Source organism: Myotis lucifugus, unplaced genomic scaffold (genome assembly GCF_000147115.1).
Source record: "Myotis lucifugus unplaced genomic scaffold, Myoluc2.0 scaffold_260, whole genome shotgun sequence".
Taxonomy (NCBI): domain Eukaryota; kingdom Metazoa; phylum Chordata; class Mammalia; order Chiroptera; family Vespertilionidae; genus Myotis; species Myotis lucifugus.
The window spans coordinates 764,237-786,828 of record NW_005871308.1 but is presented as its reverse complement, the minus strand read 5'-3'; the positions used below and the strand labels follow the sequence as shown (position 1 = coordinate 786,828).

Here is a 22,592-nt window from a genome sequence, read left to right as displayed (position 1 = left end):
ATGCAGCTTTCAGCCGTGCCCCGCGCCTGCTGGTGTCGGTGCTGGAGCGGTCGGTGGAAGCACGTGCGGCTGCGCGAACCTGAACCTGCGGTTCTGGAGGAGGAGCCGGCCCAGGCGACAGGCCCCGGGGCAGCCTGGGCTCTGAGGATCCACGACCCGAAGGCTCTGCAGAGCCTGGTGGAGGGCGGCGCGCGCTTGGTGTGCACAGGGCGCGCGTACACCGACCGCATCTGCCGCTTCAAGTGGCTCTGCTGCTCCAAGGAGGCCGAGGAGCTCATCTTCTTCCGCGGCAACTCCTCCGTCCTGCCGCGCAGCCTGGGCTCCGGCGCTTCCAGCCAGCCCTGCTCGACCTGTGCCCCGCGGAGGGCCACCACCCCCAGGCTTCAACCTCGTGGAGCTGCCGGCCGCCGCACTGGCTTCCTGCCCAAGCCCGTGTTCCTGCCGGACGGACGCTGCCCTGGTCGCCAACCACTTCAACCCCGACAACCTCATGCACTTCCACAGCGACCTGCTGCCCCTCGTCTACACGCTGCGCCAGTTCCCCCGGCCTGGCCCGCGAGGCCTGCGCTTCTCCATGGAGGTCTGGGGCGAGGGCGCGCCCTTCGACCTCTGCAAGCTCCTCAGTCCAAACAGCCGCTCCTGCGGGCCCAGCTGAAGACCCTGGGCGGCTGCTGTGCTTCTCCCAGGTGTTCCTGGGCCCCTCCAAGATCACCACCTGGTACCAATATGGCCCAAAAGCCAAATTCCTGGTGTCAGGCCATGAGATCCAGCAGTTTGCAGGGTTCATGATGGAAAAGCCAAATGTGAGCCACGCAGGGGGCCGCTAGTCTAGTCGTCCATTCTGGTCTTCAGTCGCACCCAGAACAGACTCATCCTGAACGAGGAGAGCTGCTGCTGGCCAGGAGTTCCAGGTGAAGACGGTGAGGGTGTCCCTGGAGGACCACGCCTTTGCACATGTCGTGGGGCTGGTCAGCAAAGCCTCCATGCTGGTCAGCATGCACAGGCCCACTGGTCACGGCCCTCTTCCTGCCCCGTGGGGCCACCGTGGCTGAGCTCTTCCCCCATGCCGTCAATCCTGACCACTACACCCCCTATAAAACGCTGGCCACAGTGCCTGGCGTGGACCTCCACTACGTCGCCTGGCAGAACACGGTGCCAGGGAACATGGTCACGCACCCTGAGTGGCCTTGGGATGAGGGGGGCATCGCCCACCTAAACCAGGCAGAGCAGGCCTGTATCCTGCAGAGCCGGGAGGTCCGATGGCATCTCTGTTGCCGGAACCTGATTGGCTGTTCCGAACCTACCAGGACACCAAGGTGGACATCCCATCCCTCATTCAAACCATACGGTGCGTGGTGAAGGGCCGGCCAGGGCCGCAGAAGCAGAAGTGGACAGCCGGCCTCTACCCAGGCAAGGTGCGGGAGGCGCGGTGCCAGGCGTCGGTGCAGGGCGCCTCCGAGGCCCACCTCACTGTCTCCTGGCAGATCCCATGGAACCTCAAGTACCTGAAGGTGCAGGAGGTCAGGTATGCGGTGTGGCTCCAGGAGCAGGGGGAGAACACCTCTGTGCCTTACATCCTGGCCCTGCAGAGCCACACCTTCCCCGAGAACATCAATCCCTTCACTACCTACCTGGTGTAGATCCACGGCATCTTCAACAAGCTCCTCCTGGGACCCTTTGCAGGTGTGCCGAGGCCAGGCCTCCGAGGGTGGCCCCTCCAGCTCAGTGTCCCTGGGCCCGCCAACCCCCATGGTGGCTTCTGGGAATTGTGTTTATTTATTGAGCAGGCCTGCCCCGGGCCAGTGCCCCCATGTCTTCTGACTGCATCTGGGGCATGGGGTTCGCAGCACTTCTCTGTGCCCTGTTGCGGTGGGACACCCCCAGCCCCTTCTCCCTCCTGAGCATCCATACCCCTGGAGAAGGTCCTTGGGGGAGGAGGAGAAGGAGGTAAGGATCCCAAGGAACCTCTTTGGCTGAGTGATCATGCTGTTCCTTATCAAATCTTTCTGGTTGGTACCCAGGTTTCTGGAAATGGCAAGTAATCAATCATGGTGGTTTGGGCAAGTGGTTCATCAGCTCCATCACCATAAAATTCACCTGTAGTCGAATAAAGGTGTGTTTAATCAATCATTAAATGATTATAAACAAACAAACCAAAAGAATTAAGAGTTTTGGCCTTTAAAAAAAATGGGGCCCTAGCAGGTTTGGTTCAGTGGATAGAGCATCGGACTGCGGACTGAAGGGTCCTGGATTCGATTCCAGTCAAGGGCACATGCCTGTGTTGCAGGCTTGATCCCCAGTAGGGGGCATGCAGGAGGCACCAATCAATGATTCCCTCTCATCACTGATGTTTCTATCTCTCTCTCCCTCTCTCTCTCTGAAATCAATAAAAATAGTTTTTTAAAAAAATGGGGAAAAAAGGAGACTCGTGTAATACTTAAAACCAAGCATGTCAAACTCGCTAGGCAAGGCATGTGGCCCACTGGCCACAAGTTTGACATGCTTGCTTTGCCTCCCATGAAGCCTAAATACAGAATATATAGACCCTCTACTTAAAAACTCTTCAATATCTTTTCATTGTCCACAGAACAACATCTAAACTCTCTACCTAGCCTGCGGGGTTCTTCATGAGATGTCCCCAGCTGACCCCAGCTTCATCTTCCCACACCCTCCTCGCCCAAAGTCACACTGGCCTTCTTTCAGCTTCTTGAGCAAGCCTTCTTCTCTCAAGAGCTTTGGGCACGCTCTTCTCTCTGCCTCAGTGCTTTTTCTCCCAAACACCCTCAACTGCTCAGAAACACACACACACACCATCTCTTAGTCTCCTTCAGATCTCAACCTCCCTAGAATGCCTTCAACACTGGGTCTTAAAATCAATGTGCACCATGAAAGTGGTTGTGTTTCATTCCCTGGCCCCTCCAAAGAGTGTTCTTATTAAGTCAATAGTGCATGTTATCATCACTGGTGTGTTTTAGATTTTTTAAACTACAGTAATTACTGAATGAGTGAAACACCAGCCCTCTGCTCCTTGCCCTGCAGCCCATTTTTCTCCAATTCTGAGACAGGCCCACCCACTCCCTTGTTCCCGAACTATCTTGTCTGTACCCTCTCCCTGTTCTGACTTCTATTGTAATCACTTGATCCACAGCCACCCTCAGAAAACTCCAGACAGGACAGCCTTCTTTACAAAGTAGTGTGGCCCACCATTCATCATGCAGCACCTGAGACCCCATCCATTCGAAGGTTCTGATACCTTGACCGAGGTGAACGTCTCTGATCTCTGACAATCTCAGCAGCCAAACATACTGGTGGAGTTTCCTGCAGAAGAACCCAGTTTTGGTTTGTTTGTTGTTGTTTTTTTCAGTGTTCTAGACTGAATTATTATAGCCAGAGGGAGCCATTCATCAGCTCTGACACTGCAGGAAGCTTCCTAGGCAAACAGCTTTATTGCTGTGAGAGATTAACCCAGACTGTAGTAATTTGTAACAAAGATAAGAAAATTGCACTGGTCTCTTAGAAATAAATCTGAATTCCAGTGTGGACAAAGGGGACTTCAACTTGAAATCTGCTATTTCAGATATAATCAGATTTATAACAGCCCCTGACGAGTATAAAAAGCCAAATGCAGCTTTTGATGGAGGTGTCATTTCAGGACCCACCATTATGAAATCAATTTACCTGGTATTCCTAATGGGCCACCAGCCTGAGCCCCACCTAACTTCTATGAAAGATTGTTTGGCCTATTTGAGAATCATTCTCTCATGCATCTGCCTTCACAAGATGAGATGTCAGGCATGGGGCGGCCAATGGGGGAGGGGACCTGCCTCTAACCAGCTGTAAGATCTTGATGGACCAGAAGATGATAACAGAGGCCCCTCCCGAAACGTTGTGAGGAACAAATAAGATAAGAATGCGAAAGTGGAATACAGATGTCGGTTATTAATGAGAGTCTGTTAACCTAATAGATACTCAGGGTTGAGCTCTTACAACTGCACTGGGCAAGGATTTAACTTCACCAGCTTGGCCTCGTTTAATCCTCCCAATAATCACACAAAGAGGGCACTGAAAGTATCTCCATTTACAAATGAAGAGAGTGAAAGCCAGAGAAGTCATGGAACCTACCCAAGGTCACTCACCCAGCTGGTAAGTGGCATGACATGGATGTGAACACCTGCTCCTGGCCACCCCGCAGTACTTTCCACTAGACAGTGATGGCGAACCTTTTGAGCTCAGCGTGTCAGCATTTTGAAAAACCCTAACTTAACTCTGGTGCTGTGTCACATATAGAAATTTTTTGATATTTGCAACCATAGTAAAACAAAGACATATTTTTTATATTTATTTTATATATTTAAATGCCATTTAACAAAGAAAAATCAACCACAAATATGAGTGTCATAGGTTCACCATCACTGCACTAGGCAGCAGTCTCTGCGTAGCTACAGATAGAACAGTGAGGTTCTTGTGATGCCAGACCTGCAGAGCTCACAGCTTGGCTGTGTGTAACACACACCCGCAGACAAGTGCCTTTACTACATTAATAATAAGTCATGCTCATGACCTGCTGGCATGTTCTAGGAGCTTTATATAAATCTGATTTGTCACTTCCATGACCAGAGGGGCAGGTGCACACTATCATTACCCCACTGTATGGAAAAGGAAACAGGCTGAGTGAGGTTCAAGGACTTACCTGAGATCATCCACTGGTAGGGAGTGGCGCCAGTTACTTAACCTGGGCTACATTCTTCCTTTTCTGCTATAGGAGGAGATGCTACAACAGAGAAATGCTGGAGGAACCATGGGAATCTGGGCTTCAAAGGGGACCAAAGCCCATGCACACAGATGAGGCCATGCATATATGGGGCAGTGAGGCCCTGGGGTGGTGGGCGGGTTGGAGGGAGTCAATGGGGGGAAAAGGGGACATATGTAATATTTTCAACAATACAGAGTTATTTAAATTTTAAAAAGGACATTTTAAAAGGGGGAGGGGGGCAAAAATTTCCCCAGAAGTACCTCTTGAGTTGGATGTTGAAATAGGAGCAGGAGTTTGTCCAGCAAACAAAGAGGAAACCCAAGCAAAATCTCAGATCGCCCTGTGACCCTGAAGGACCCAGCCCACACTGTGGGGGGTTCAGTCCCCCTTGTCCAGCTGTGTGGCACAGCAGGACAGTTAGCTGCACTGAGCTGGCTGTTGGGAGGTTCATCTAAAGGACAGGGACTCAACTACCCATCTCTGCACACCGAAGGCCCCCCAGGCCCGGCCCAGAGTGAGCCCTCAGTACCCATTTAGTGGGCTTGAACTGAGTCCGTAGTAACTTGGACCTAGAGGAGCTCTTGAACATGAGGTCATCCAAGGTCCTCATTGCACAGATAGCAAACTGAGACCCAACAAAGCAAAGAATGAGGAGGCGGGGGGGGGGGGGGGCTTTAAAATTCCATATGTACATGGGTGCAGAGGGCCCCGGGGTGAAGGGGGCAGGAAGTCAGTAGAGTGGAGTCAGGAACTAGCCCTCGGTGTGAGATGGGTGTGGGGCCTGAGTTAAGGTAATGACTGAGTTAAGGTAATGACTGAGGACAGGAACTGTTAGGAGGCCACACAGGACGGAAGTTGTCACCAGATGAACCTCAGATTGACTTGGGCTTCTGCTTCCCTCTGGCTATAAGTTTGGGCAGATTCACCTCTCAGAGCCTGAGTTTCCATATTTGGAAAAGTGAGATATAGCGTGCATTGTGAAGATTAAGGGAAATGATGCAAATAAAGAAATCAACACAGTGCCAGGCACACAGTTAGGACTTAATAAATAGAACTGATTACTAGGGTCCCAGTCACACCTTTTTTGCCAGCCCTAATCAGTAGCCTATTGAGCTGAATCCCCTCCCACTCCACCTCCTTTTTCTGCCTGTCAGAGCCTCTCCCAGGAACTCAGAAGTTCTGCAAAATTGGTGAGACTCAGTGGTGACTCAGCCCCACTAAGATGGCCTAAAGTGCCATCTTAAGTGAGAGAGGAAGAAGATGTGGATTGATCTGAGTTTGCTTTCACCAACAGGTGTGGGCAGAAGACCTGTCTGGAAAGTGACCCCAGCCTGCATCCCGGCCCTCCTCTCATCCATCCACTGAAAAGGTAAGCCCACTGAGAAGTGGACTCCTCTTTATGTCCTCAACACCTACAGGGTCTCTGAAAAACAAGAATACAAGTTCCAGGATTTTGCAGTATGGCACGGGGCGGGCGCGGGGGGAAGGGGGTTCATTTTAGAAAAGTTCCCAAGAATGCATCCAATGCAGAGGTGAGCAAAGCTGAGTGATTTTTGTTGGTGGCAAAAACGGCACCAGAACGTTACTGGCAATTGGACCTTGGTTCAGCAACCTCGGTGCTTGAGTTCTGGCTAAGAAAGAATTCAGAGCCAAGACTCAAATACAAGCAAACGTTTACTAGTATTTAGAAAGTCAGAGAGGGAGAAGTGAGCTGTAGAGGAAGTGAGCCAGCTGGAGAAAAAGAAGGGCCCTTGGAGCTTAGGAGAAAGTGGGAGGCAAGGAAAACTCACCTGGGGGAAGGGGCAGGGAGAGGCATTAGGCCTTTTAAGGGTGGGAATTTTAGGGGAGGTCCCAGGGAAGATCTCAATAGAACATTCATCAGCTTTCCAGAGGGGTCCTTTCAGGGTTGTGGTCTCTACCGATTGGTTGGCACCAGGCAAACCTCGTAGGCAATTAGACAGACAGACATGAGCAGAGCAAGGACGAATGGTACAGAAGGTCACAAGGGGGTTGGTAGTCTTTGCTAATGTCAGCCATGGCATCACTTGTCTGGTGTTGCTGTTTTTCTGGACCTGGAGCTGAAACACAACTGAGGCCTAGATGTTATCCTTAGGGGTTAATGCTTCAGGGAGTGATCATGCAAAGGCCTGAATGGGAGTCGAGTGAGGCCACTCTTCAGCCCCTTGTTCCTCCTCTAAGGGGGTCGGTCTACTGCACGACTAGTGACATGTCATGGGAAGAAAGTCAGCGGAGGGTCGGAACCCATGATCAGCGATATGAAAGGTCAGAGGGTCAAAACCACATGAGCAGTGATATGCGAAGGGAGGAGAGGGCACCCTGGGGACAAGGTCCTTGTTTTCCCAGTTTTGCCTGTTACTCGGCACCCAGGGCTTTCCACCCTTGTGACCTCTGTACCTGGCCATTCGTCCTTGCTCTGCTCATGTCTGTCTAACTGCCTACGAGTTTTGCCAGCAACTTCCCACATGCAGTCAGTTTTCCCCAAACCCAGTCCTCCTTGATGGGCCCTCTCTTTGTACTTTGCCCGGGGAAAAAGTAAATATTTTTCAATGAAATTCAGCAATCAATTAAACACCGACTTTAACATCAACGTTGAGCCAACAGCAGCTGCACATTCGAACAAGACGTATTTCAAGCAATTAAACTTTAGCTACTTTTAAAACAAATTCTTTTAAATGCTAATGACCATTGTTTTCGCACTTGATAAGTAAAATTTTGTGTCAAGCAAGGTTAGATGATTGCAATGATTTAATTGTGCTTCTCAAAGAAAGGAAAATGTTAACGAAAAAAAGCTAAGATGGACCTCTTACCACATTCCTGCCACAAAATGTCCTGTAACAATAGAGCCGTGATTTGCTGAAATTAAAATGCTATTATGGTGAAATTAGGGCTTCAATATTTTTAGCAGCTTTAATAGGCCTTGCATTTTAAGGGACATCTGATAATAGATAATTACATTTCATCTTAAAGAAACCAAGTTGTTTTCTTAAGGAAAATACTTTTCTTTCTTCCAGAGAGGTTAAAGCCAGCCATCATTAGAAGCAGCACCCAGCTCCAGGTTCCCGCTTCAGCTTGGGAAATAGAGATTAGCATATAAATAGCCTTCGGTGCCTGCTTGATTCCAGCTATTTTGCGTTTCAATGTGGCATCAGAATGCACTTAGCAAGAAATGTTCGAGAGGAGAAAGAGGTTTGTAATATGTCGCTTTTATAGAGAGGGGAACTCTAAGTATAAAAGATCATCCACTCCTCTGCGGGCTTTTTTTTTTTTTTTTTTGTATCCTTTCAATGCCCCAATTATAGACTCCAAGGAGCCAACAGACCCCCTAGATCAGAACCTTCGTTTACGCTACAGCTCTTTCTTCAGACCAGGAAAATAAGTCACAATGGTGCACAGGAAATAAGATAAATATGCGGGCTTTTTCCCAGATTGGGCAGGAGCCCGGGGGGATGCAGCCATGCCCTTTCTCCTCTCCCCCATGCCACCCATCAGCAGCAGGGACGTTGGACAGCTCCTCCAGGACCCATTTGCTGGAGCCGCCTGGGCGACTCCTGCCTTTCTGCCTGGAGGCCAGCTTCCCTCCTGGGAAATCGCAGGCACTGGGCACGGAGCCCAGGGTTCTTGCTGCCCTCCCCTTCCCAGCCCTGCTCCCACCCCTACACACACACACACACACACACACACACACACACACACACACACGTGTGCGCATGCATTCTGCCTGACTCTGGGTCAGGCTCAGTCTTGGGCTGCAGCAAGAAGATTCTTAAAGCCCACACTTCTGTCCTTTGGCACCGGGCAGTGGGCAGGGCTGAGAAGCATGGTGCTGAGCAGCTGTTTTAGGTGACACAGCTTTTGCTGGAGGCGACTATGGCAGAGGAGCTCTGGCCCAGTAGGTGGTGACTTCTCGTCTAGCTCCTGGTGGCTGGGACCAACCCAGTGCCCTGGGCTCCCCTGTAACTTGTTATGGGCTGATCACGCCAGCTCTAAGCCCAGGTTCCTTCATCTGTAAAAAGGAGAATTACAAACCCGCGTCTGTCTATTTGGGGGGCTAGCATAGGGAAGAAATGAGGAAATGGATGTGGAAGAACTTTGTAAGCTCCCTCCCACGTCCGCATTATGTGATTAGGGTGTTGGCGAGGTTTGGTCCTGGGTCGCCCATCCTTTAGCAGCTCATCCAGGCTGCCAGGACCCTGCCCAACCTCCCGCCTACAGTGAGAGGGCTAAGGAATAATTGTTTATAGGAGGTAACAGCCCTCAGATGGACCAAATGCACCCATTGGGTTGTTTAGAGACGGCTGCATGAAGATGAGGGCTGGGGCTAAGGGAGCAGGCACACCTGGGCAGCAGGCTGCTGCCTCCCCACTGGTTACACCTGGGCATGTCATCTCCCTGAGTCTTTTCTCAAACCGGATGCCAAGACCTTCAGAAACTGTGACGCATGGGGCCATTGTGTCCTTGTCCTTTCGGCCTCCTCACACAGAACGAGTGAGTTGGTGCCCTTGGTCCCCTAGCAGCAGGGCTGAGCTAGGGTCCTGGCAGGCTGTCCCCCACATCTCACCATGCCCCAAAACCAGCAGCCCTCACCATGGGAAAGTGTCCCGGTGGGCTCCGGGCACTCCCTGGTCCCTACAGATTGGCCCAGGCTCTGCAGGGTCCCTGTCAGGCTGCACCATGTCCTGCAGACCCCACTGCCTCTCTGGGAAGGTCACCACCACTTCCATGAGGACCCTGGTAAGCTGAGCATTCTCACCTGGCTACAGTGATGGCCACTCACCTGGGCTCCTCCGTGGGAAAGGTGCTGACATGCAAAATCTGTATTACTTTCCCCTGCTGTGCCACAGCTTCAAACACTCAGTGCTGGCCCAAGAATAACGCTGATCCTGGACTTCACGCATGAAGCCCAGGTTTTCATGCCAAAACGCTATGTTGGAACATAGGAAACCTGGAGGGGTTACTTAGGTGACTTGATGATGTGCTGGACAGTGGGATGGAGGGCACAGTGGGCTCAGGCCAGAGTTCTGGGACTGGTCTTCTTTCTGTTACATTGCTCAAAGTTCCATTCCTTTCTAGATTTCTGTATTCCTGGGTGTCCCCTGACCTGAGCGCTTTTCATTCTAGTGAAGAAACATCATTTGTCTTGCCAACTCAGGCAACTACAATATCTGCTTCCTTTTGCAGAATCTTTTATTATTCCCATTTTATACACTAGGAAATCGAGGCTCAGAGAAGTTGAATGACTGACACAGCTATACTAAGAGAAGAGCCAAGATTCAACCTTAGGCTTTGACTCAACTTCAGGGCCCATCTTCTTAATTATCACACACTGTGGCATTTTCCTAAGTGACTGCCTAGTTACTGTTTACAATCAACATGATTGTGGGACAGTCTATGACTCTGATACCTCAAATTATTTTCCAAAACTTGATACAAAGAACACTAATCCTACTAAATGTTAATGGCTGTCCTTGAAAAAAAAGGTTTCATGATCAAATGAGTTTGACATTGAGTCAAACAAGTAAACAGTTTCTTTTCATATATTTTTATTGGTTTCAGAGAGGAGGAGGGAGGGAGGGAAGGAAAGATAGAAACATCAATAATGAGAGAGAATCATTGATCAGCTGCCTCCTGCATACCACCTACTGGGAATGGAGCCCGCAAGCCAGCCATCTGCCCTGACTGGGAATCAACCGTGACCTCCTGATTTATAGGTTGACGCTCAACCACTTAGGACACCGGCCAGGCTAAACAGCTTCTTTTTAACTGCAGAACTTCTCAGAGCCTTCAAGATGTGAACAAATCTACATTTTAAATCTACAAAAAGAGATATAGAGTATACAGTTTTCCCCAAAGCTATTTGTCCATAGACAGCCCCCTTCTTTCTTCCTTCTTTCTTTCTTTTTTTTCTTGAGCAACTTGTATTCCTCCAGCAGAGTAGGATTCTACAAGTTTTCTACTCAAGTGCGAGTGCTATCCCCAAACCAGCAAGATCAGGCATCACCTGGGAGCTAATTAGAAATGCAAAACCTCAGACCCCATCTCACCTGCTGAATCAGAGTCTGCATTTTACCAAGATGCCCAAGTTGTCCATGAGCACAGTGAAGTTTGAGAAGCAGTGGGAACATGGGTGACTCATCATGGCCAGTGTCCATGCACGAGCTATCAAGCCATAAAATGGTGAAAAAGGATCCAGCTTCATTATCATGTGGACCATACAACCCAATTAGGAAATTAAGTTTTGATGCTGTAACATCACACAGACATAATCCAAGAGAGTTCCCACAATGGAAAAGTTTCTCCTTATTCCTAATGAGATGTAAAAACAGATGGAGATGGAGAGATGATCAATGCTCTTTACTTAAGGCGTTCCTAGAATGTGGACATGGAAAGCATTGCATACCTCTTCCTAAAATGTGCAAATCTATGGTTTTAAAATTTCGTCTTTACTGAGGTATAATTGACATATAAAATTGTAAGATATTTATACTGTTCATTTGTTCACATCTTTGATATATGCATTGTGAAAGGGTTCCCCGCCCCATCTAGTTTATTAACACATCCATCACCTCACATATTATTCTTTTTTGTTGTTTTTTGTGTGTTTTTCTAAGTTCTACTCTCTTAGAAAACACAGTTATCACCTGTAGTCACCATGTTTTACATTAGATTTTCCTATCTTATTCGTCTTATAGTTGAAAGTTTGTAGCCTTTTCTCAACCTCTTCCTATTTTCTCCACACCTAGCCCCTGGTAACCACTTTCTACTCTATTTCTATGAAGTTGACTTTCTTTCGGATTCCACATATAAATGATACCATACAGCATTTGCCTTCCTCTGTCTGACTTTTTTCACTTAGCATCATGCCTTCAAGTTTCATCCATGTTGCGGCAAATGGCAGGATTTACTTCCATCTCATGCCTGAGTAATATTCCATTTTATATGTAACCTCCCACCTTCTCTATCCATCCATCTGTTGATGGACATTTAGGTTGTTTCCAGACCATGGTTATTGTAAATAATGCTGGAATGAGATGGGAGTGCAGCTATCACTTTGATCTTCTGTTTTCATTTCTTTTGGATATATACCCGGAAGTGGGATTGCTGGATCATATGGTAATTCTATTTTTAATTTGCTGAGGCATCTCCATACTGTTTTCCATAGTGGCCGCACCAATTTACGTTCCCAACAACAGTGCATAAGGGTTCCCTTTCTCCACATCCTTGTCAACACTTGTTATCTCTTGTGTTTTTGATGATAGACATTCTAACAGGTATGAAGTGATATTTCATTGTGATTTGAATTTGTATTTCCCTGGTAATTATGACATTGAGCACATTTTTATATACTTGTTGACTATTTATTTGTATGTCTTCATTGGAAAGACATCTATTCAGGACTTCTGCCCATTTTAAATCAGACTTTTTGCTATTGAGTTATGTTGGTTCTTTATATATTTGGTATATTAACCCCTTATGCAAATATTTTCTCTCATTTGGTAGATTGTCTTTTCATTTTCTTGATGGTTTCCTTTGCTGTGCAGAAGCTTTTTAGTTTGATGTAGTCTTACTTGTTTATTTTGGCTTTTGCTGTGGAGGTCTTTTAATTCTTAGGAAGAATGTACCTCATTTCCTTTGATCCCCTCTTAATCACAGAAGTGTCAAGGTTGTGGGCATCCCTAGGATAATCGCCTGGTATACGCTTGGGAAATGGCCCATTGGTCCCTACCTTGGCATCTCAGAAGACAGCCTCCAGGGTACAAAAGCTTGTCTCAAGATTTTTAAAATCACAGCTGAAATGACTCACTCATGCAAGATGAGACCTATGCCTAAAGAAAACGGCCTTTGCTTTTGGCTACAATTATTTCAACTCTTGTGGTCACACTCTCTCAAGTTGACCTGACATTTCAAACTACAGCTTAATGTGTCTTTGCTCAACACTAGACATGGAAACAAATTGGTTTTTACCTAATGACTTCAATGTTTGGGGGAGACAAATGTTTTTCAAAGTATATGTGCAGAGAGGTTCAGTAACTGGCAGGAAGACACAGAGGTATACGTGATGGCGTCTGGATTACATCCCAAATCTCTCTGACTTCCAAGTCAGGACTCTTTCCATTACACAGGCAGCTCTATGACACACACAGACACACACACACACACACACACACACACACAGAGTCTTTGTCATACTCTTCAAATTTGGCTCCCATGGTATTTACTCTTCCCTAAACCCCTCCTTTTATAATACAAAATACCCCTGTCTCCCTCCCAACCTCCCCACCTTCCTTCTGTCTTTGGGTTTAGAATTTTTCATTCGCCTTTATTCAAGTACTTTTTTCAGGTGCTGCCCAATATACCAGCTGGCCAAGATTTTTTTCTCATTTTAAATTGTCATGCAAATCATGTTCTAGTGCTCCCCACAGCTAGAATGACTGCCTCCCTTGTCACTGGGCAAAAGGCCTTGTCAAAGACTGAGCTCCACGGCCCCTTCTGGAAACTAGGCAACTAGTAACCTGTCAATCAACTTGAATACATCTCAGAGCCCAGATATCCAAAATGGCACTCCTAATGTCTCCCCTAGTCTTCCCACCTGCAGTATGGCACCACCATAAAGTTGGTTGGGCGGATGTCTATTCTCCTCTATTCGTCATCCCTCATATTTTATTTATCAGCGAGTCTTTTCCACTAAACTTCTAAAACATTTGCTAGATCCATCACTTCCTGTCTTCAGCACTGTCATCACCGTTGTCCTCTCTTATCTGAACCCACTGCAAGAGTCTCCTATTTAGTCTTCTCACATTTACTGGGGCTCTCTCCAGTGCACTTTCCACAAGGCGGCCAGGGCGAGCAGCCATCAGAAACAGCACCAGATCATGCCACTCCTCTGTTTTCAACCCTTTCCTACCAAAATGCAGGCTCCCTGAGATCTGGGACACAACTTTCACATTCGCCTCTCTACCCCTAGTGCTACCACAGTGTCCAGAACAGAGTAGTATCCAGAAAATATTGCTCGGATGAATGAATGAAATAATAACCTTAATTGCAAACAACAAAAATCTTCTGTTATTTATATAAAAGTGGCCCAAATTTTTGTTTTTCTTTTAATGCTAGCATTGTGGTTGGTTTTCTGTAGTTTCTGTGGAGATGTCAACATATCTAGACTATAAGCAATGTATCCCTCCCCCTCCCTGCAGCCAACAGAGCCAACGTAAAAGGAATTTGCAACTTACATGCACAGATGCATCTCACTTCAGTTACGTTGCTTGAGAATAGATGGGAGATTATGCTGATTGAACTGGACATTTTCCACTTTTATTATTTTAATTATAAACATAAACTATTGGGGGTAAAATCAAATGGAAATCTGCCTATCAATTTCACAATTAGCATCTCATTTCAAGAGACCAATCAACTTAAATGAGGGCCAGTGACCTTAATCTTTCCCCAAGTACAGGACTTTATTCTTCTTATTAGTTGAAAATCTCCAAACTATGAAATATTTGGGTTAACCCCATGTTTGCATCAATGATGCTATTACCACATTTAAATAAATCAAGGGATTCTTGTGACCTTTGTATTGCGGTTTGTATGGACAAAAGCAGAAGACGAATGCTGTGCAAATCAAGTAGAAGAAATAACAAGGCCACTTAAATAGGACTTGTTTTAGCATTTATTTTTCCAAGACTGTGAAAGGAAGTGTGATTTTTAGGAGATTTATTTTGCCACCGAGGAGCTAAAATTAACCCAACAAGAGAGTAAATCCCAGAAGTCAAGGCAGCTAATTTTAATCATAAGGATCTGTTAAAAATCCAATTTTATAAAAAGCATTTTCTTTATAATATAGGAGGGGGAATTTTTGTTTGTTTGTTTTTAAAAAGGAAAGAAACAGAAAGGGGCAAATTTGACTTGGCAAACAATGGATGCACAGAACATCCATACCCCTGCAGGGATTGGAACAAGACCATATATTCTGCAGAGTTAACCCCTCCTCCAAAAACACATAAGGCGCCACCTATGTAAACATGGGAGATGTATAAACAACTAACAAGCAACCATTGACCCAGAAGACTAGTTACTAATGGGTCTGTTAATAGCTCTCTGGAAAATTTCACTTTAGAATAGGCTTGAGGTGCACAAGATGCCAGAACTACCCAAGAAACATTTCAAGGTCAGCCAAGAAGCTGCCAATCTTATCCCTCTGGCTCCATTGATTGATGTGCCTTGAGTAGGTCCATTCAAGTCTTTGCTTAGGTGACATCAACTTGCCTGCATTGATGGCTGTCTGTTCTGGATCTGTTTGGCTAGAATTCTTAACCTGCAAGAAATAGAAATCAACATAAGCTAAGCCTAGGCAGCAGAAAAAATCATTAAAAGGATGCAGGAGTATTTCCCAGAACTCGAACAGCACCAGACCTTGAGAGAAACCTTCCTCTGTGTCTCATTTCTGTTCTTCGCAGCACATCTGCTTCTCAGTTCACAAGGCAGAAGGAAATGGCCATCCCTTGCTCCACAGTTCCAACTTGGTCTATTCTAGAGACCATTCCAGTCTGAACTAGAATCTTGGAGTCTCAAACTCTAAGAAGAAAGAATCTGAATCTCTAAATTTGGGTTAAGTGTCCATTCTGATACATTCAACCATAGTACAGACATGGCTATTGGGGGTTGTAGCCAAGGATGAGGGAGGCAATTCAGGAAGATCACTGGGAGCTAGATAGACTCTAGGATTATGTTGTCACAACCCCAGAGACAATTGCAGTAGCCTAACACACGGAGCCAAAGCCAAGCCAAACCATTGCTATTGTATTGCACCTCAGACCATCTCCTTAGGGTGAGAGGCTGGCACCCAGTAGGGGTTGTAGCTACACAACATTCTGGGAGAAGAACCCTGACTATACCCCTGAGATCACCCTGCATTCTTCTTTTTCATACTGCTTATCACAATTTATAATCTCACATTTATGTGTAAACTTGTTTAATGATCACCTCTCTCCACCACTCAGCTTGAAGCTCTATGAGGTCAACCCTATTGGCTTTACTCACCTTCATATTCCTGCCATCATGCCTGGCACATAGTGGATACTCACTAAAGAGTTGTTGAATGAAGGGATGGATGAATGAATGAATGAATGAACGAACGAACAAATGAACGAACAAATGAATGAATGAAAGTTTTTCCAGATGATTTGGTACATGAGTTGAGTCTTGGAGGACAAAAAGTCTTTTAGAACAAGTAGGGAGAGGAAGGACAGGTACAAAGACACAGAGGCATATAGACAAATACCATAGAGACAGGTGGGGCAAGAGGTCGAGCTAGAAAGGGGAGGTGGAGGCCCTCTCATGGATGACCCTGGGCAGAGATTGGAGAATTTGGAACGAGAGAGTACTTGTCTAGATTTTAGACAAATCCATCTGATGGGAATGTGGGGGCTGGATTAGAGGCAGGAAGGTGAGTTAGGAAATTGACATAGTCATCCAAAAGAGAAAAGAGATGGCAGTGGAAATGAAGAGAAAAATATTTTAAGAGCTAATAAGGAAGTGGAATCAGCAGAAATTCAGGGAGTATAATTTTCTCCATTTTATTACACAGTTATTTACGCACATCTTATCTTCCTTGTAAGACTGTGAGCTTTTGACTCTTCTTCGCTCCTGGCCTACCAGAGCTTGCACAGTACCTGCCCAACACACAGTAGGTTTGTCGAAAAATAAATTAACGAACGATTAAATGATGACCACTAACCAAGAGTGGCAACAGCATGCTGGGGCGGAGGGCCGAGAAGTGTCCTTTGAGCATTTCCTAGAACCTCACTGCTTGTACGTTTGTCTTGCCTCCAAAAATGCTTAGAGCTCCTTACCTTCTTTTATATCCACTTCAACCCCACCCTCGGCTCAGGGAAACATCCCTGTTTAATGGACTGAACTGGGCTAGAATGGACCTCTGAGTCTTTCGAAGCTACCTGACATACACACCTGAAGGGGAAGGGGGGGCTGGCAGAACTTGCCCTCTGTGAAAGCTGAGGGTAGGTGGGGCGAAGGCTCTGCCCAGGGCTTCTGGGAGGATAACATAGCCTAACTGGACTGCCCTCTCAGCTAAGCACCAGAAGGGAGGACAAAACCCCTTCAGCAGACAAAAAAAAAAGCTGGAACAGCTGAGCAAAGACCAGAGTTCAAAAGCCTGAAAGAGCTGAGACTAAGCCTGAGCAAATTCCAGAAGCTTCTGACCTTAGGAAATGATGCAAGTGAATGAAGAGTGTTCCCAGCTCTGTTCTCAGTAAATATATCACTCATGAATGAATGAACTAATAAATGAATATTTTCTACCTATTCATAGCAAGTTTTTTTTAAAAAAAGTGAAGACTAAAAATATATAATTTTTAATGAATGAAGATATTATATATTATATAGAAATGTATTATGTTCTTGATCTATACTATTTACAAGCTGGAAAACAGTTTATTTCAAGCATTGGTTTCATTTCAGTAACAAGTCATATATGGAAATCCTACAGTACCTAGATCATGCCATACAGCCTGATGTTCTCTGCACTCAGGACAAGCCTGGCCTTCAACCTTCACAGCAAACTACACTTTCCCCTGCACATTCATCTGTGGCAGCTACCCCACTGAGGGCAGAAAGCCCAGAGGGAAATAATTAGCCCATAACTATTCAAGCCCTATGCTTGCCCTTAAAATTGCCACTGTCCTACCAGTCAACATTTTTCCATGATTACTTTGATGCAACTTCTCTATACACACAAACCAGTTTGACTGATTAGAGTATCATGAAGAGAAAGAAGGAAAAGAAAGTTTGCATTTTGTTTAAAAAACAACAACAACAACATACTATACTGCACTATAAATATTGTGGCAGGTTTTCTTTTATCTTTTTGCCTAGGCAGGTTTAATTTGTAACATAAATATTTCCTCATGGTACTAAAAATCTCTGCCCAAACTTCACTTTCAGCAGTTACATAATATTCCTCCATGTAGCCGAGCCATGGCTTACTTAATCTTTAGCCTAATTTTTCATTTTGGGCAATCAGGCCTAGCTCTATATTGTTAAATTATATGCAATGCTGCAATAACTACCCCTGTGCATAAAGCTCCGGTTAACTAGCTGGGAGGAACTCTGGGACCAGCCAGAGGAAGAGAAGAGACACAGCTGTGCACTTTTCCTGAAAGAAGACATCGCCTTAGTGCCCTGGATAGATCCTGAGGCAGGACCAAGACTGTGACTTCTGAGTACCTTCCAGCTTGAAGAACCACTCACACCCAAATTCCACATGATTGACTGCCTCGGGGTCTCAGGGGCGGGGCGGAGGGAAGGAACCACTGGGCCACATCCCACAGAAAGAAATCCCGCACAAGTGCACAGTTCCCAGAGTTCTCTCCAGGTCAGGTTTCTTCACTGAAAATAAGGCCAATGGGAGGTGACTTAAGGAGCAAAGGAAGAGTGTCAGGTAGCTCACAGCACCAATGGGGAGAAGTGGCTCAAAAGCAGGTAGAAACCCAGAAGCCAAGAGGAACTTGGGTAGAACAACACATTGCTGCCCCCCCTGGAGCCACCACCTCCACCTGTTGGCCCCACGGAGGAAGCCGCAGGTCTATTGACTCCCCTACCTCTGGGCATCGCTCAGTCCAGAATCACTGCACTGAGAAAGAGTATCCAGTTGGCTGAGCGTGGAGCTCAGGCCCATGCACATGGGTACCTGACCCCCTTCCCTCCCTGTATGGGAGGCAGAGCGTTCCCTCCCACCTAGCTCCCAAGAAGGAAAAGTATTTGGATGCTGGACACACATCTGCTGTCCACCCTGTGATCTTATTACTTCCTATGACTTCCACAAGAGCCCTGAGAAGATAGCAGCGCAGGGCTTATACCCCATCTCACCAAAGAGAAGGCTGAGGCTCAGAGAGAGCAGTTGACTTGCCCAACTGATGTGAGAGGTGAGATGAGCTCCTTCTGCTACTCAGGGTGACTTGTTCCTGGTCTGATGCTGTGAAATATTGACAAGGAATGTCTCTTGCTTGAGCAATGACGTATTGGAAGAAGATCAGCTATCACACTCATTAGATACTGTACTTCACAAACCTACTGATCTGCACGCCATTTGTCTTATTTTGTTGTTGCTGCTGTTAATACTTTTCGCTCCTGGAGAAAATACTGGGCACAGTGAGCCCATCTGTTCTGCCATTCAATGTGTTAAATTAATACCTCAGTGCGAGGACTAAAACTTAGAGGTGGAAAATCAGGTCCTTGCAGCCAAGACCAAGTACCATTTGTCTTAGCCTTGCATATTAGAAAGACTTTAAAAGTGTGACGTTGAAGTTCATTGGAAACAAAGGTGTTTACTGCCTTGAACTGTCGTAGTCCATTCAGGCTGCCATAACGAAATTCCACAGACTGGGCGGCGTATAAACAACAGAAATTTCTTCCTTACTGTTCTGGAGGCTAGAAGTCCAAGACCAAGGCCCCAGCAAGGTCACGTTCTGGTGAGGGCTCTCTCCCTGGTCCACAGCCAGCACCACTTCGTATGTCCTCACCTGTGGGAGGGGAGAGGGGGCTCTCTCAGACCTTTTCATAAAACGAACCTCATCATGAGGGGCCTAATCACCCCCTAGTCACCTCCCAAAGGCCCCACCTCCTAACACCATCGCATGGGGGTTGGATTTGGGGTAGGATTTCGACATGGGAATTCGGAGCTGGCGGGGACACCAGCAGTCAGATCATAGCCAAGGACACGAATCTCAGAGAAAAAAGGTGGAACTCCGGCAATGTTAGAGCTGTGCCCATCTCCGAGGCAACTTGCTCTTTCTACGTGGCCCTTTTCTGGACTTCGGAAGCAGGCTGGGAGGGGTCCAGAGTGGGGGGCCCAGGGGAAGGGACATTTGAGATCCGTCGGCCTTGATATTGGGAGCCACATGAGGGCACATGGAGGAAAAAGCAAGGCGAGGTGGGTGCTCATGGGAGACTTAGGGAGCCCGCAGGAGATGAGGCATTTCTGACGTGGATTAAACACGTCGCTATTTCATCTTCTCTATGACCAGCATTGTGTGTGACGAACATCCTTGCCTAATTCTTAACCCGGAATCCAGCCGTCAGCCCCAAAAGTTTAGTGAAATTAAGTAATTAAGAAATGGAGTGTGAATCCCGGATGTCTGGGGCCCACATTTGTAAATAACAAAATAATTGTATCCAATTGTGTATCCTTAGTTACGTTTGCATATTCATAGAAAAAGTCTAGAGTGTCACCCACAGGGCTGTCATCTCTAGGAGTGGTAGGATTATGTATTTTTGTACGGTTTGGATATTTTTTTCAGTTGAGCATGTGTTTCTTTTGGCATCAGGAAAACCAAACTAACAATAGAGATAAATGTCATCTTGCAATGGTGGCTTTCCAACCTGTCAAACAGGCACATTAAAATGTCTCTTACACAATATGGCCACATCAACAGGGTGACACCCAAAGCCCTGCTTGGGGCCACAGAAGGAGTTGAGTAACATTCTGCCCCACCCCCCACCCCCGAGCCGTGGGCACTAGGATCCCAGGAAGAAGCCCTTTGGCATTTTTTTGTTGTTGTTGTTGTTGGAAGTTTTAAAATCCCAATGAATCCGTGGATAAAGAAGAGATTGCTTCCCGGGCTGTCATTAGGAAGAAAGCCCATTCTCTGTGTCCATTTCACCATTTTCCAGGGACTCAATAGAGAAATGTGTATCATGTATAAATAATAGAATGCTGAGGTTGGGGGAAGAATCGTGGAGTTCCTAATGACCTGACTAGAAGATGAATGAGGGGAGAAATCAGGTGAATGTGAAGTGATCTAATTCTGGGTGGTTATTAGAATTATGAGCAACTGCCCCGGGGTTTTAAGTCGAGTCACATTGCTACGAAGTTACTGTTTGGAGATGCACAACAGGAGGGGAGGAGATTCTCCTGATCAGGCATCTCCGCCCAAATGTCAAGAATGTTGTCCAGTTTAAAAACTGACTTAATAACATCAGTATCTTCTGCCTGCACCAGGCAGAGACCTTCGTGGTGCAAAATGTCAGCAAGCAATTTCTCTCTCACATATGTGAGGGGCCGCCAAACCATACACGGGGGTTAGGGGGGTTGAGGGGGTCCCAGTCAAATGAGATGATGGGTCACAGCCTAAAGGTGTGTGAAACCCCAGGCCTTTCTTCCAGACCCCAATGAAAGAGTCCAGAGGAATTGCCAGGGACTGCCCCCCGCCTCCCCTGTCAGAGACAAAGGCCTGATCCCCTGCCAGCACGAGACCCACCTCCAGAGCCCAAGTGAGAGGCAAAGAACTGAGATGCTGAGGCCACTGAGAGAATCCCAGAGCCAGCAAGGACAGAACCAGTTCCCAGAGATGAAGGTGTGATGCACAGAAACCTCCATTTTCTTTATTCTGACCTTTTCCTCTCTTTTCCTTTTGATTCAAACTGGCCTCATCAGGCCTAAAGAGCACCCTGACTCATCTGCCTCCCCCTCCGGGCACATCTGCTCCCTTAACCATTAAGCCCGCGGGACAATGAAGTCCTGGTCAGTATTAAACTCGGGAACGAAGCCTCAGGTCTACTGACCACAGAGAAAGGTAACATCCAGCCTCAGTTGTGTCTCAGTTTCGGACCCAGGAAAGTGGCCCAGACAGAACCACGCCGTGGCTGACAGCAGGACCAGATGCAATGATCAACTACCGTAGCACCAACCAATCAGTAGAGACAACCACCCTACCCAGCACCCAAACTCACTTAGTCACCATGACTCATGATTTCCCCCCAGACACCCTCTCGGGAAGCCGTGGGCAGCCAGGTCTTTGAGCGCAGGCTCACCTGTGACTCTGGGCGTGGCGCCACTTCCTCAGTAAACCTTTACTTTCTCTGCTGCCAACTCCCGTTCTAGTTTGGGGGCTTGGATGCGTGCAGGCAAACGAACCCCTTTAGTCCAAGAACAAAGGAGCAAATATGTGTGGGGCCTCCTGTCCCGGGCACTGGGGAGACAATTGTAACTAAAGCCCTCTGTCTCTGCTCCTGCACCTCCTAGCCTACAGGGGAAACTAAGTTGACACAAATTACTACAAATAAAGATATGTGATAACAGCTCCGAGGAAAAGATGTTCCGAGAAGTCACAGCCAGGGAACCCTGATCGGATTGGGGGTAAGTCTTCCTCAGGGAAGCGGCATTAGGTGGAACCTACAGGATGGGGAGGAATCCAGGGCTGCAGATCTAAGAACGGCATATGTCAAGGCCTTGGGCTGGGAAAGCCCTTCAATCAGGGAGGGAGCAGAGAGGAAAGCAGCATGACTAGGAGCTATGAGCAAGGCCAAGGGCAGCATAGACGGGGCTGCTGGGGCCAGGGAGGCCCCACAGAGAGCACTGGTCAAGAGCCTGTGCTTTGGAGCCGGCAGACTTGGGTTCCAATTCTGGCTCCACCAGCTGCTACCAGCTGTGTGATCTTGAGTAGTGACCACCTCTCTGAGCCTGTCTCTTCCAACACACACACACACACACACACACACACACACACACAAAGGGGACAATAATCCCTGTGCCTCAAGGTCAATGTCAAGATCAAGTATAACACACACAAAGTGCTTGCTCTTTACAATGATGGTCCATAGTAAACGTTAAATAGATGAAAAGCCAGTGTTGATGCTGCAGCCATTGATGGTTTGGGAGTGGCCAAACTGTGCCTTCTCCCTAGTGCCATTTGCCCTGGTGTAACTTTTCCATGCTCGCTCTGACCTCTGACCACCAGACCTATGGCCACCTCCCACAGCCCGTCTGGGAGTCCTGGGGCTCCGGCTGCAGGAGTACAGCCTCTAG

The 22,592-nt window shown here is 47.2% G+C and overlaps 1 pseudogene; it reads left to right on the top strand.

The window, feature by feature from the left end:
• LOC102427885 lies at positions 1-22,592 on the top strand (annotated as a pseudogene).